Source organism: Sceloporus undulatus, chromosome 2, assembly GCF_019175285.1.
Source record: "Sceloporus undulatus isolate JIND9_A2432 ecotype Alabama chromosome 2, SceUnd_v1.1, whole genome shotgun sequence".
NCBI lineage: Eukaryota > Metazoa > Chordata > Lepidosauria > Squamata > Phrynosomatidae > Sceloporus > Sceloporus undulatus.
In genome coordinates, this window is record NC_056523.1 from 286,360,123 (window position 1) to 286,377,170 (window position 17,048).

At 38.3% G+C, this 17,048-nt stretch overlaps 1 protein-coding gene across 2 annotated transcripts in view; it reads right to left on the reverse strand.

The window, feature by feature from the left end:
• ATG10 (autophagy related 10) overlaps positions 1-17,048 on the reverse strand; it is a 142,206-nt gene that overhangs the window by 61,639 nt on the left and 63,519 nt on the right. The gene's annotated exons all lie outside the window — the stretch shown is intronic.

The following is a 17,048-nucleotide window of genomic DNA, read 5'->3' on the forward strand; positions in this document are numbered from 1 at the left end:
TGTCATTAGGGTTATGCTATGCTCAAGGAAAGAGGTCAGCCATGCTGGATCATCAGGCACACCCCCACCCTGGATCAATATTGACCAAAATAGAGGAACGGGAAGGGCAGTGATGAAAGAATTAGACTGTAAAAAACAAAGATTATTTTTCTTTTTACTGAGCACTACACTGCTTGTCTATCCATAACTAAGATAGTCACCCTAAAATCACTTAAGTAGAGTAAGCCACACCAAGCAGAGTTGCATTGATTTCAAAGAAAACATATATACAATTGCAATGTAAATAGATCTTTAAACACAGTATCTTCTGAATGTAAGTTCTCTCAATTCTGAAAAGATCATGTCTGCTGTAATCCAAGAGATAAGCATCTAAGACAACATAAAAGATTTTTGGCTTACTGTGTGAAAAAGGAATTGCTGATGTCTTTTTACATTATTTCTGCAACTCTTATTCATTATGTCACAATTAAAAACAGACTACCCAATATTTATGATAAGTATGTCTTACAAAAAAAAACTTTAGATCATATAAAAAGAAAAAAACACAATTGAAGAAGAAGCTGGTTAAAAGGAGAAAGGGATTTCTGCACTGAATCATTGCTCTGTTCTTCAGTCACACTGTATTTAAATATTCTGTTTTCAAACAAAAACGTATTGGCCTGAATGCATTCTGTTCAATAGATTGAGAACAATTATGGTACAAACTTTAAAAGACAAGTATTGATCCAACAATTATTGTTTTTCATTAGAGTAATCCATGAATATCTTAGAGCTAATGTAGGAATATGGCAAAACAAAGGCCTTAACAAATTATTTTAATAAGCAAGGAAAGAAAAAAAGCCACTTGTTCTCTTTTAAATTATTTTTTTTCAAGTTCTATGTGCTTCTTTTCCAGATAAATTCTGTTCCAAGTCATTTATAAAACTACTCATTAAATTATGTAAGAATAAAAGATCAATATTGGATGTTACAGTCAACAAGAAACACACTGAAAGTGCTCCAGGTAACTGATAAGAAATATCTGACACCCTGAAGAAAAAGTATGTTTTACAGCAATAGCTGAAAAGCCTGCAAAATGGGCTCATCCTAGCCTCTCAATGCAAGACATTCCACAATTTGGGGACCACTACCAAGAAGGATTTGCTACGCCCAATTTATCTATGCAGATTTTGAATGTAGTAATTAAACTGCAAAAAATAATTTAGTAAATCAAGAGTTATAATTGGTGGACTTTAAAGAAATGAATACATTATTTGTTCAACTTAACAGGTATTTTATATGTTGTAATTTTGTAAATGTATTTAGTATTCTATTGATATGGTCAGCTGACTAATCAATAAACTTGTTGTTGTTGAACTTAACAGGTTATCACTTTCTCTTACCTAAATCTAGCATTAAATAGATCAAAATATATTTTGACCATTGTAATTAAACCATTTAAATAACAAGTTCAGGTATCAACATCCATATAATTGTTAAAAATCATTGCTAAAATTAGAGAATAAAAAGATTAAAACAAATAATAATCACCTTGAACACACCAGTTATTTATTTGCAAGATGAATACAACTGATTTATCAAAACATCTTCTCAAGAATGCCAAAGGAATCAATGTTAAAATGGGTGTCCATGTTACAGAATCAGTGACATTTAAATGGAGGGGCTAGGAACACACCAAACACCTGCCTCTGCCTGAGGCATCCTAGGTCATCCTATCAGATTAGGAATCAAATACCAAAAATCCAGAGTAGAAATTGGATACGGGCTAGAAGAGGAAGGAATGCATTTCCTCAAGAACATGCTTGAACCCTAATCAAATTTTAACTCACTTGAGTGGAGAGCAGCATAGTGTTGGTACGATTAAGGACTACTTCGTCCTCTTAAAACTACTCCTCTACTAAACATATAAGAGAAGGTACAATCGTTCTGTTGCAAAATTTAATTAAGATGTCTTCAGTATAGTTTCATCTTTTCTTTTCTTTTTCTAATTGTAATTAATTATACATGAAAGGATGAAGTATTGAAAAGGTTTAAAAGGGCTCTTTTTCTCTAAGCTTCTATATTCTGAGAACCCTGAAGGCATTTAATTCCAAAACAGGAAGCCAGAGAGAGGCACATTCAGCTATTCTAATCTCATGCAGATCTTTTGGAAAGTATTTTCCTAAACACTAACTGAAAGAACTTTTTCTTGTTCTGCACACTACCACATAGATTAAATGCAGTGCTGCAAAAAGAAAACATGTTTACTACATAATTCCATCTTGTTAGTAAAAGTCCCCTTTTACAGTCATGATCAGAATTTTGTAGGTGGAATTAAAGAAGAATGGCTTAATAGTTCTTGATGCAGTAAGAATAAGATATCAGTCTTGGAAGTTTGATTGTAAAAATGTATAGTGTAGAACTTCAGGTACAAAAATGTTTGCTGCTGAGAAATGTCTGCTGTGGTTGTTTAGAAAGAATCACTCTGTCTTATTTTGTTCTCAACAACTAGTGGGAATGTTTATATTATATTTAAGTAAAATTCCTGAAGAAAAAATTAACTTTGTAAGATTAAAAGATTTATTTAAAAGTTTAATTGCTATTGCAATAATTCAACATTTAGCTTGAAATCCTACACACATTTATATGGGGAGAGGTCCTAGTAGTTCTTACTTCTAGGTAGAAATATATATAGGATTGCACTACTAGAAGTCATTGTTCAGTGGACAAGTAACAGTTTGTGGACTGTTTTCTGTTTCACAACAACTGGCTCATCACCTTTCTGCTAGATAAAAACATGCATAGATTCAGTTTTCCTGAAACAATAAACAAGTAAAGCAATGCCTTCTTTTTAATTAATATTATCTATAATATAACCCACAAAATTCAATCTTTACAGTCAACTAGTGGTACTATAAATATCTCTCATAAACCTCAAAAGCAATAAGTACTGTATCTAAGGACCAATACAGACGGACGAGAAGCGGCGTAGTGGTGCCAATTTTAGGATTCTGGAGTGTGCAGCAACCACACGCTCCGGAACCCTAGTTCGTGCCGGCGGTACCATGACTGCGTGGCCCTGCCCACATGGGACACACATCCATGAAGCAAGCACAGTGCAATGTCCGCACGTCTGGCTGCCACACTTGAGTCATAGATGCACCACAGGACGCTAATGGCGGCTTGGTGGCGTCGCTTGAATGAGCTCCATTTTTTTGTTGTGGCCGTGTAGCTGTCGCGGCAGTGATCCAGAGGAGAAAAGGGCGGTCTCTGGCTGCCCATTTCTTCTAATCTGTACCAGGCCTAAGTATGCTATATATTTAAAAATCAGGTTTGTAAATAAATTAGTTTAAGCATGGAAAAGGCAACGACTAGAATCCAAAGTATTCTATCAGCAAAACTAGAAAGGGTGGAGATTCTCCCTTTCCCTCTCACACCCTCAAAATACACTCTACAGGGCTAGAAAGACCACTGGAGAAGTCTGCAGGAGGCAAAGAGAGGAAAATGTCTCATTATGCTAAATGTACTTATTTTAAATGTTCAGTGCTGGATTTTACCCAGTACATTGTTATAGATATTATTATGTTCACATCATTTGTACACTTGAATTTTATTGTATAAACATACAACAGTGAGAACTGATTGTTTAACTTAAAAGTTATTTAACAATGCAGTTAAAAGACAGAGTGCTGGTTTGCATTTCTAGATCTAATTAACATCATCTTTAGAAAACAGACTCTGAACACAAGTTGGGATGATTCATAATGTACAACTTGTCAATCTTCCTCAGTGAAGCCTAAATAGTATTATTCAGTCTCTCTCTCAAAAGTGCACAGTTTGCACATCTCAGAAATTTTTTTAATTCTACTTGTTTGCCATTTTAAGTTCGTAAAGTGCTACTTTTCAGCATGTATACATGCACAACTAGACTCTCCTGTATGTAAAAGTTCAGGGCCAAGAAGAGATCATGGCTTTATGTAGAGTTCCTCCTCTCAATCACACTGGAAACATATGGGATGAGCTCCATTGCTATTGCTAAACAGTGGAGAACACTGAGGGGTTAGTCAGATGGTGAAAATAATCCCAGATGAATCCTGGTTGAATCTTTGTTGTTCATATGCATCCCAAATCTAAACTTCTTTCTCTTTATGCTCCCACTCGTACCCTCCATTCTAGTAGTCAAGGTCTGCTATCCCAGCCTAAGATCTCCACTGCCCCGTCCCAGATGCATCCCTTCTCACTTGCTGCCCCCCACTTCTGGAACCTTCTCCCCCACGAACACGGGTCATCACTTCTTTGACCACTTTTAACTCTGAGTTGAAGACTATCCTGTTTAGGAAAGCGTTCCCAGGCACTGTGTGATTATCTATCTAAATTTTGATTGGATAGTTGATGTTGATGTTTTTAATTGTTGCTTGCTTATTTTAACCAATTCTATTTTATATTATTACCTATTGTTTTTTACGTATTTTTAGATTGTACACCATTGGCAGGTTTTATTTTTATTATTTTTATTGATTTGATCATTTGTTTGTACAGTGCTGTGTACATAAAAACCCACTTAACCCAGGAAAATCAGAACTCCCCCCCCCGAGTTTTAAAAGAAGATTCGCATCAATGGCAGTGTGAATAACAATCCAAATAGACCCAGGATTTAACCCTGCATGCCCAGCTGCATCTTTCCTTTCCAAGGGGGGAAGAGGAGGATTCTCCCTCTCTCATTTTCCCCTACATCCACCGTCTTTTGGCTGCCAGTGACTCCAGGGAGCAGTGGGAGATATTGCTACTGCTGCCACTGCTTAAAGAGACAGCTGGGGACAGTTTCTGCCAGGGGTCACCAGCACCCTTGGAGTGGGGAGGCACAGGGCTGTGCAGCATGCCTGAGCAATAGAACATGGACAGATGCAAAAACATGCGGTTCCGATGAAAAAATTATTTGAATAACAAATCCAGAATGCGTGAGTTGGCTTATTCGCATCATCCCAATTTTTTTTTTTTAAATGACATCTGAATGACCCCTGAGCTCAGCATCCTGCTGTACCTGAGGCAGTGAGCTGCTTACAGGATTGCTCCAATCCAGTAGTAAAAGTAAACAACCAGTTTTCTTTGTCTGAAAAGGCCAGACAGCAGCCTTCAATTTCCTGCTGTGGAGAGAAAACACACAAACTGTACATAGGCTTTTAGCTAGCAAAAAAAAAAGATGCACTAATGTCCAGCAGAAGGCAGTCCACATATTTCAATGATCGACCAACCGAGAACAGATGAAAATGGTGTAGCAACAGTAGCATCTGCCAGAATTCCACAACCTCTTAAGGAAAGGAAAATAATTTATTTTACTAAAAAACAGATCAAAATATTTAGGATGAATGAGTGATATGTATACAAGTTAATATAACAAGAACAGTAAAAAAATAATTAAAAGTATTCAAGTGTTAAATTGTCCTTTTGTATATAAAACTCTTCTCCTTCCCCCTAGGGCAGGATAGAGTATCTTCTGAAATCATCTGTCTTTGAGGTAGATTGGCCCTCTTCCCTTGTATTCCTTACCACCTTCCAGCTAACCAGCCACGCTCATTTCTTTTACCTCCCAGCCTCTCCTACATAATTTGCACTAGAGAGGCAGTACGTGCAGAACAAAGTATTACGTATTTGTTTATCACCTCCTAGCCCACTGGGGCTATGAGGAAATGCATAACTGATGAAAACAAATTTTTAAAAAATCATTTTTAAAAATACACACAGTTAAAACAGTTCCCCCAAGTTAACCCTGATTTCAGGGACCAAATGTCATAAGAGCAGTGCAGTTTTGGCTGCTGGTAGAATCTCAAGAGGGACGGAGTCAGCCTGAGCTCCACATCAGAGGTGTTGCAACAGGGAAAGTCCTGCCTCGCATACTTACCATGCCAACCTCTTTGGGTGGTGGGAAACACAACAGGACTTGTCCCAAGGATCTCAAAGTCCAGGCAGGCACATATGGAAGCTGGCAATCATCATGGCCCTAAGCTGATTAGGATGTTGTAGCTCAAAAACAGTACCTTGAACCAATACCTTAATTTTGTTTCCAAACAAACTGGAAGCCAATGAAATTGTTAAAAGATCAGTGACATGTGGTCTTCTATAGGCACATCTGACAACAGCTTGCCCATTGCAGTAACTATAGCTTCTGAACTCTTTCCAAGGGCAGCTGCATGTAACCATTAAATTAGTCAAGTAGTGGAAGATAATTAACATGGTGGACAAAGCAGTCCTCTTTAGGAAGAATTGCAGCAAGTGCACCAACCAAAGATGCGCAAAGTCACCTTTGGCCACAGCAGCCACACAGCAAGAGCTGACCAAGAGCAATACTATGTCCAAGAGCACTCCCAAGCTGTGAACCAACTCTTAGGAGCCCTGATGGTGCAGTGGTTAAATGCCATACTGTAGCCAGTACTGCAGCCTTCAGGTTGTGAGTTCAATAACAGGGCTGCAGGACTGAATCAGTCTTGCATCCTTCCGTAGGTTGCTAAAATGATTACTGTATTCAGTTTTTTGGAGGCAATTAACTTACACATTGTAAACAGCTTAGAAACTACTTAGTTCGGTCTGAAGCAGTATAGAAATGTAAATGCTATTGCTATTGCTATTTGGGGCTGAGCAGACAGAGAGGAAAAACTGGGCTATTCCTGGATTTTCCTGATTCAGGTGGAACCCTTCCTGTCTGCATGGCCTGCTCCCAAAGCAGGCCGAACATACATGGGCAGTCTGCACCACACAGTGCCAAGCTGAGAAACTTGATTTTCTTCAACTCCCCCCATGCATGTGCATTGCCCAGGACACATTAGCAACAATCATGGAAGCCCCCAAATACATGCCACCTTTCCTTCCTTTACCCCATGGGCCACTGTTAGCCAGTTTGTATATATTTTTATTACACTCATTGCATTATTGTTCGGCCATTCCCTGGCAGCTCTGAACTGTAAGAATTAGAAGGATGAGAAATGATCAAATGGATTGACACAGCACATACTATTGTGTTCACATATCCTAAATTTTAGAATAAACTCTTCCCCAAATGATGCCTGACAAACAGGGAAATCCATGGCAAATAAAATCCAGCAAAAGCTATGGAAAGGAAACATGGAAAAGAAAACATGCAATACCTGTCATACTGCTACAGATCACTGATCAACATTCATAGGTCTTCTACTTCATTTCTAAGCTCTTCTACTTCAAAAATCAGTACAGGCACTGCCAAGTTCTAGACCAAACTTGTTTTCTAAAAATCAGCCATAGAATCTACAAGATTTGTAGTTGGAATGTATGTGTGTCATGTGTCTTCAAGTTTCAAGTCATCATTTACTTATGGGGTTTTCTTGGCAAGATTTATTCAGAGGTTTGCTATTGTGTTCCTCTAAGGTTGAAAGAGTGTGTCTTGCCCAAAATCACCCAGCAGGTTGCCTGTAGCCCAGCAATCAAACACCTAAACTACACTATGGCTGTCTTCTTACAATGATAGAATGCAATTGAACTAACTTTGCTTTAACAGAGAGTCATGACTTTATCCCTAAAGTTTCTTTACGTGATCATCTGTAAAACACTTTGTGTTATAGCTGTACTGAAAACGTTGATTAGAGATACTTCAGACACTACTGCTGTTGATCTGCCAGATGTTCTGAGCATCTTTGAAAGAAAAATCAGATTTCACTTGGATAAACAGCTTACAAGAAAAACTAATGGCTAGAATTCACTTGGGGACTGACATCTTTGGGGAATAGAATTGAGCAATTTTAAAGCATCTGTATTCAAGAAGCGGCTGGTGTAATGTTACTTTGTAGGGGAGCTAATAAATTGAACGTTGTGATTCAGCACCTATACACAACATGAATTTTGCTAGGGCCCTGATATGCATCTTCCCAGAACACTAGAAGAATTCCTTAGTGCTTTTGCTACATAACTAAGTATGCATAAAGTTATGCCATGTAAACTATGATATAAAATCACAGCCATTATTATTAGCAAACCTGGTGCTTTGCCTTACTGAAGTCCTTCAGCAACTCTATGCATTTTGCTCAAGCCGGTCATAACACCCCCACCCCAATATTTAGGGTTCCAGTCCCCCTGAGATTAGTACAAAGTGATGATTCCATTTACATATTCCAAAATGGCTTCAGCATAGCAACAGAAAATTTAAATAGTAAATTCAAGACAGCACCCAAACATTTTATTTTTAGGCAATTAGAGATATCAAATGTTTCTAAAAAATAAATCTACTGATATATGTGAAAACAGATCTTCAAACAATGATTTTAAAAATCCAAGTGTTCTTTGCTTTATATCAACACTTTTCTAAGAATTCTGCTAATGTTCTTCATATGTCAAAACATATAATTTGCACGAAATCTGTAAGATAATTTTTATTACATATAATTAGATAAAAAGCCTACTGCTTTCCTATCAGATTAATTCATTTTTCTAAACAAAAAAGCCTGCCTATCCAGAAACCTATATTAAAGCAAAACAAACCCCAGAGGGTACCTTAATAAATAATGTACACTTTACATATAGCTAGGGTTGCCATAACCCGGTTGCAACCGGGTTTTTCCCGGTTTTGGCTGCACCTGCCCGGTCACGGCACGGGTGCAGCCAAAAACCGGGAAAAGCCCGGTTGCAGTGGGGTTGCTGGGCAACCCTGGGGCCTCGCTGCCCTCCTCCTCCTCCACCGCGCATGGCCGCATGGAGGAAAAGGAGGGCAGCGAGGCCTGGTGCGGAGGAGGCTGCAGGGAGGCGGCGCCTCTTGGGCGCAGCCGCGCCAACCTCCCCGCCTCCCTGCAGCCTCCTCCCGCCTTCCTGGCCTCCACGGGGGCCAGGAACGAGGAGAGGCCGCGGCGATTGCCGCCGGCCTGCTCCCCTCCTTCCTGGTCCCTGCGGGGGCCAGGAACGAGGAGAGGCCCCGATCCTGGCCTCCGATCGCGGTGAGGCCCGGGGCCCAGGCGGGGAGGGAAAGCCTCCTTAAGTGGAGGCTTTCCCTCGCCGCTTGGCCTCCACTCCCCGCTGCGATCGCCAGGGAAAATGTAGGACAGAATTTTCAAACGTAGGACACATGTTTTGTGTCCTACATTTGAAAATTTTGTCCTACATTTTCCCCGGCTTTGAGGTCCGGCGCTATGGCAACCCTACATATAGCTCTTGCGATTTTCAAATGATAAGGTATCTATTTGCTTTTTACAGTTTAGTAAAGAACATTTAACATGACTGTAGGATCTCAAAACACAAAACCTAAGGCATAAACATGCAATGTTGGCTTATCTGAAGCCTCCAGGTTTCCCAAAAGCTAACTCTGAGGGGTCTGCGGCTCTACAGAGCCACTTTTGGTGGTGGGTGTAAATGTGGGGAAATAGTAAGTATAATGTACACTACAATGAGGAAACGGTCACTTCTTCTTCTCCTGCTGGATTCTACTGTTCCACTAGTGAGATCCTACTGTTGAATTCCAGTCATTATATTTTAACAGAAATGATGAGTAACTGACTTTCACCTAATGAGATGAAGCAAAACAAAACACATTGTGGTAAATGAAATCTTGGCTTCAAACCAGTCAAGCCAAATTTACAGTCTGGTCATTAGACGACTAAAAATTAGTAATTGAGTATATAAGATAACATAAGATCAAATGAAGAGTTAGATAATAAATTAGGAAAAAATACAATGGTTGAGATATTTGCAAATTAAAGAGAGATGTAAGGAGGTTTTCACAACACTAGGCTTTGAGAAAGAAGAAAATGAAATAGATTTCATACTAATGAAAGATGAAGGGAAAGAAATTGTTGGTAAAATCTATTACCTATTATTAAAAAGAAATTTAGGAGAGGAAGAGATAAAAGAATCTATGGTAAAATGGGCACAGGAGTTGGGTCACAATATAGATTTGGACAAATGGGTAAAAGTGAGACTCAAAACAAAGAAATTCACTGTAGCCCAAGATTTAAAAGAAAACTACTTTAAAGTAGTTAACAGATGGCACCATACACCATGTACATTAAATAGATTATCTAAACAAAATAACAAAAATTGCTGGAGAAGTCATGGGCTCACATCTGTACATGTGGTGGAAATGCCCAACCATAAAGAATTTTTGGGTAAAGATACATACGGAAATTAAAAGAAAATTAAATTTAGAATATGATATGGGCCCTGAACTTTACCTCCTAAATATAACTTCAGTTTTTGGTGCAGAGGAGAAAAGCAGTTTGGGAGGATAGGATTATACTTAATAACTGCAGCAAGAATGATTGTGGCAAAAAACTGGAAATTTCCAGATATGCCATGCATGGAGGATTGGGAACTCAAAATAATAGAAATGAAAGAATTAGATAGGCTAACAGCAATATTAAACAATAAAGATTTAGTGAAATGGGGAAAAGAATGGTCAGTACTGACATATAAAGCCGAAAATGATTAAGATTTATAACATAAAGTACTGACTACTTACAACCTCTTCAGTAATGTGCATTGCGTTACCTTCTTCTTCTTTACCTATTTTTGTAGTTTTTTGTCTCCTTTTTCCTTAGATTGAGATTTTTATCTGTCACTGTCTGTTTCAGATAAGGAAGTATACAGAATATCTACGAAGCTTAGATGAAGGGTTGAACTAGGAAGAAGTTAGGGAAAGAACTAGAATTGAATTTGCCCATTTAGATGGTTTATATTTTGAGTGGTTACATTCGTGAACAATGTAAATGATGATGTGCTGGGGAAAAATAGTATTTAAGTGTATGTAATGAAAAATATTAATGCAGTTCTCAGGTTGAACATGAGTAGTTCAGAGATGTTCTTTTCCTTGAGTCATCTAAAACTGAAGCTCCCTTGGAGTATGTACATCTGCTTGTTGCAAGAATCAGATGCAGAAGGAGTGGTTGTACTATCTGCTGTACAATTCTCCTTGGGAGAATTTAAAAATAAAAAAGTATTACAAATGAAACTAAACCTTCTAGCATTGGCCTCCTTGTGACAATAGCAAGTACAACTTTAATTTAAATGCAATCTTAAACATTAGAAAAGTGGGTTATAAATGTAAAGACACCAGTACAAAGTTTTAATTTTGAAACATAGCTTTCAAAATAAGAAACTATTTGCAAGCTAGTCATAAATAAAACCCATAGAAATAAAACAGTTTTTTATTGCAGAATCCCTGCCAAAATTGGCATTTGAAAAGATCATTTCCGGAAATTTGGGTACTGACAGTAGTCTACCTAGAACTTTCTAGACTCCTGGGCCAAGAGCCAAATTAAGCATGATACTAAAAACCTCAGTCAAAGTTAAGGTGCCAGTGGAAATCTCCTTTTTTGAGCTAATACTGTAGAAGCATGGAGGAAGGGTAGATTTCCATGAGGGTATACCTCAATGTAAGCTGCAGTATTCATTTTAAAAAATCCCCGTCAGCACCTATTAACATGTTTTTTAAAAAATAAACTCTTCATATGGGATATACTTAACACTATGTCTAAATTTATCCCAAAGAATTGGAGTAAAGGCCTCATCCCAAATGATCCTTTTCTTTTATCAGAGGAACTGTAACAGAGCTTCTCCAGGACAGCTGAGTGAACTAGGAAGAGGATGTCATATGGCATGAGGCACAGCTGGATCCCAAATGTCAGAGGATTTACAGGCTATTGTCATCTGCTCAAAGTGTGCCTAGAAATATACTGCGGACAGCTAAGAAAGTACATGAAGGACAGGGAAAGATATTGTAGACAGTGGTTCCCGTAGCTGATAGACTATAACTCTCAGATTTCCTGACCACTACCATGTCTGCTGGAATCTCAGGGAGTTGAAATCCAACAGCATTTGCTATAGGTTCAGCAGGAGCAAATATCGTCTTCCACATGAAAGTTATCAGAGAAATTATATAGTAATCTGCTGCGGTATGACATAAGAAACAAAGAGATGTTTTCTTTTTTGAGGGCTCTGGACAAGGTAGCAGCCAAATAGCAGGCAATGGAAAGAATGAACAGAAGTTAAGATGTTACTTTTTAAAAGTAACTTATTGTCTAATTAATTATACACCTAGCAATGTATTAATGTTTAATATTTTTAAAAGTATAATCCCATTACTTTCCATTTTTAGTTCCTTTTTGAAAAATCTAAAAAGGTAAAAGGAAGGAAGGAAGGAAGGAAGGAAGGAGTAAGCATGGAGAAAAAAATCCCCTCTGAATGCCCTCCACAGCATTTTTAGCTGCCAAATAACAAAAGGGGGACAACTAAACATTACATGGGGAAAAGTAATGCCATTGCTGGTAACTGCTTGCCATTGTTGACAAAGGACCACCATAAAGCCCTGTTGTCCAAAAAAGAAAGGCATTACAAGTAACATTACTGATAATGTGTTACTTCCAAGCTCTGAGAATGGATCAACTATACAGTATATGAAAGAAGAGGTCTGAACAGAAGCCATATAGTAGAGAATTGGCAGTAGCAAGTGATACTGGTAGTGATAGCAGGGACTGTGTGTGCTTATTTTAAAAAAGAAAACGTGTAGAAATAAATGTCAAAGACATTTATTAAATTTGGGCATGGTGAGGTATAGACTGTGAAGTTGACAGTGGTAAAAAGCCTAACGGGCATAAATTTGTATTAAGCTGTTTTTTCGATTTTAAAAAACCCACAAAACTGTTGAAAAAAGGAAGATTGTTTCCAAACCAAATATTCTGAAATCAAGTGTAAACACATCAAGCTGTGATTATTTGGTAGCAAAATATTAAACTGTTTAAAAATCCCTTTTTATAATAATTTCAATTTAATCCAGAAAGTCTTTCACATCACACAGAAAGGTTTATAATAATCCTGAAACCATCTTAAATCACAACAGTATACACATGCAAACAATCTCAAAAAGATTAACACGAAGTGTTGGAACCTCTACAGTTTTAGCTACATTTAAACACTGCTCTTCAGGGGGGGAAATACAAACACACGATTAAAAATTATTACCCTTGGTATCAAATATCTAGAGTTAAGTTTACAATGGCTAGAAGCCAAAAACTTTGTATTAGACAAGCCCCAAAGCTTGCATGTGCTCTGATGGATTTTTGACTTACTTTCTTTCAACAGCAAACCATGGCATCATGCCACATCATAAACTTCAGTTGCAAGTCCCTCCAGTTTCCAGCAGCTTGCCATGTGGCATGGCAGACTGCTTTTTTAAAAACAAAAATCCAAAGCCCCCTTGAGTACATGGAAATAGTTGTGTGTTTCTTTGGATTCTAGCCATTTTTTTAAAAAAAAAAAGTCTGCTAATTTATTATACTATCCAAATGATAAATGCTTATACTATGAAGACTTCAACCTAATACTCACTCTTCCTAGGAATAACTTCAAATGAACAATGAAACTTACTTTTAAGTAAACTTGCATAAAACTGCACTGTATGAGTTTAATCCTATGCAGAGTTCAGAGTACTTAAACCCTTTGGCCTAAAATCTAATGTGACACTAGCAGTAGTGCTTGGATTTTCAGCCCCTACATCTCCTGCTTTCTCCATCACAGAAAACCTCCTTCAGAGAATTCTCAACCCCCTGAAGAAGGCTGTTAATATTTCTAGAAGGGCTTGGAAGCACCTATCAGGGAGGGATGTGGGGTATGACAGCATTGCACTCCCAAATAAGAATTCAGTTTTTAGCATTGCAGTAACTTCAAAATCCAGGTGAGCATTTAGAAATACAGTCCAGACAGCCACAGAAAAGTTGCCAGCAAATTTAGCAAGGAAATGTGAACACAGCAAAGATAAAGAGTCCTAGGTGTGAATGATTTCCCATGTGTAGTTGTGAAATCTACTTCTATAGTTGCAGTAAAAGCACTGGAAGCAAGTGCACTTTGGATTTTTGTTTGGAAGGGTTCACGCAGACTAGGCTAAAGCCCTGAAATTTGGCCAGACTCATCACCATACTGACCATTTGTTTTGCTTTGTTTTGTTTTGTTTTGTTTGAAGGTCCAGATGATGATCCTTCTTGTCTTTAAAGAGTGCTTTTGAAATTCCAACTTCACAAGAGGAGGATGTTCTTTTGAAACCCCAGGAACTTCTAAAACATCCCCATCTGGCTGCTTTGAACATAGCTTCCACATCACTTTCTAAAATTGTGGGGACCTCTTCAAATGATTGTTACTTGAAGGAATCTGTCATCCTAATATCTCTTTATATAGTTCTCCAGTGAGTTTTTTCCATTGTTTTTACTTTGATACCAAGTATTGCAACATTTATACATTCCATTTCTTGTTTTCCAACATCTAACTTCTGATGATGCATGCTTTTCACATTCCATGCTCCTTTCAGGCGCATTGTGAAGTTCTGGACTTTCCTTTTACCTCAGACTACATCAGCAGCTGAATGTCTCTTTGCACTGAGTCCCACTGAGACATAGCACTACCCATCCTCTGCTCCGCTCCAGCAGTTGGTTCTCACCTGTGGATTTCATCTTCCAGCATGATCTCCAGTTTCATTTTGGATTGTCTCATCATAGGATTTTTATTGTAAAAGACATTTAGAAATGGGCTACTGGTTTCCTCTGTACAGTTCTAACAAGAGCTAGCTAAGTGCCACTGCCATTCTCTCTAAGAGAAACGTCATCAACATCACTCCCCGCTGCTGCTGCTGTTTGGCACATTTAGTCTGGCTCTTCAACAACAGCTTGATTGATGTGGGAGACCTTCCAGCAGCAGCATAACAGTCAGCATAGTCTTTTGCCTCATAGTGGCAATCAATACTTTTCATTAATAAAAAGTATCAGTTAAAAGTAGACAGAATAATATTAAAATAATATTTTTATTATTAGTTTTTTGTGGATTTTTGGGCTATGTGGTCATGTTCTAGAAGAGTTTATTCCTAACGTTTCACCAGCATCTCTGGCTGGCATCTTCAGAGAATGCCGGCATAGAAGAGAGCTCAGTGTGTGTGTACACACACACACACACACTGTGTGACTCTGGGTAGGGAGGAATTTCCATGCTAATCTGTGTATTGTCCTGTTGTTGATGGCATACTCATAGTAGAATATGTAACAAATGGACCAGCCTCCCAAGTCTCTGTCATGGCCAGCCAAGAGCAGGACGAGGAGGAGGATGGGGCTACTCTAGAGCAAGGGGTAATTGAGGCTACACCAGGTGTTAATTCTGCTCTGCCAGAGCCCAGCCCTGATCTCCTAGCCCCAGAGGAGGTTCAGCCAGGTCCTAGTGCTGATGGGATTCCTCTGGTGGTACAGCAGCCTAGTGGTGACTCTGGGGAGGAACCAGGCCTGGAGGTTCCCTCCTTTAGGCAATGCAGGGCTGAGAGTGCTGGCAGATGCAGGTCCAGGAGAATTGCTGAGAGACAATTGGCAAACAAATCTCAGCTGGCACCGAGGAGGGGATCTCCTACTTAACCACATGTGAGATGCTAACTCAGTACCAGAGTTTATTTTATGATCTTTTGGTGTGACTGCTGCCTGCACTGGCTCCGTGTATCTTGACTCCTTGTTGTCTTGACTCTTGACCTTGGAATGAACTGGACTCTTGCGACTTGCTGGCTGACCTGACTCTGGACTGGACTGACTATCGTGATCTCTGTTCTCCTGACTTTGGCTTTTGGTTTGCTCTTTCTCTCAATCCCTGCAAGGTTTGTGGACTATTTCCAACTGCAGAGCTTATTACCTTGTTGAGCCCTCCTTATCGGTGTGTGTTTGTGTGTGCTGGCTGCAGTCCAGGACAGTCTCTGTAACACTCTACACAAATCATCAGACACAATTTATACAAAAATAAATCAGAGCATAGAGTCAGTTGTGAATGGTTTGCTTATTCAATACAGATTGTTTCCCACAAATTAATGTCTAAAAATATTTCTTCCAGAAAATCAGCTGACTCACTGAAGGACCATGAGATGAAGTTGACTCCAAGACATAAAGATGAAGGACCATATGGCTACAAAATTATCCTCTTTTAATTTTCCTCTGACTACTGTCAGGCAATATGTCAGTTTTTCAAAAACAGCCACCATCCAGAATCTAACTATCTTCTAAGTCAGTAATACTCAAAGTTGTGATTTATGGACCAGTGCCGGTCCATGAGCCATCAGATGCTAGTCCTTGGAGAATTTCCAGGAAAGAAACAAACACATGTATCCGATTAGCATATATATGGTACTGGTCCCTAGCAGATTGGAAAAAAATTAATCTATTCCCCCCACATCAGGTTAGGATACACTGGTCTTCGCAATGGATCCTGTTAAATATTCCAGTTACCAGCTATCTCTGTTCTATTTTTTAAAAAACAGCCTATTTTGAGAGGGGGGCGTTATAATGGCTTTCTGTATCCCTCTGAATATCTATGGATGTGACCACTACTTATCTACTTACATAAGAAGAAATATTACACATACAATTGTAGCATTCACTGAGATAGCAGAGAATCTGATGAGTATTAGAGGGCTTTCTTTATAGCAGCAACATCAGTAATAGATACACTTTTCTCATGTTTTATTTGCATTTGTCTTGCAGTGTTCATACACATTTGTACCATGGCAAAAAGCTCTATTTATATTATTATTGTATGAGGATAACTGAAATGTGAAATCTGAAATTTTCAGTAACAAACCCTCTCATCTCTTTCCTATACATTCAAATAAATCTACAGTATATAAAATTTCCATGGCAGTGCTGCTGACTTTGTTTTTCTTTGGATGAGAAAACTCTGGATATTTATGACACTTTATAACTCTTGCTTTATTGACAAATACACAAATAGAATATAAGTACGACATCAGTTACAAATCAATAAAATTATTTTCACATATAATAAGGAACTGACATTGAAAATTATTTTTTGCTATGTTCTAATTTGAGTTACCCTCCCAAAGAAATGGAACTAGTAATAGTCCTGGAATACATTTTCAAATCCTTTCAAATGATCAGTAATTCTAAAAATGACTATGCAACTAGAGTAACCATGTATTTTTGCATGTGAAACCAGCAAGAAAAAGTTATGTTAAATTAACTTATTCTAGTAGAAAAGAGCAAGGACCAGAAATTATGCCTGTACTGTATTCAGTAGTCAAAAACTGTTTCTAC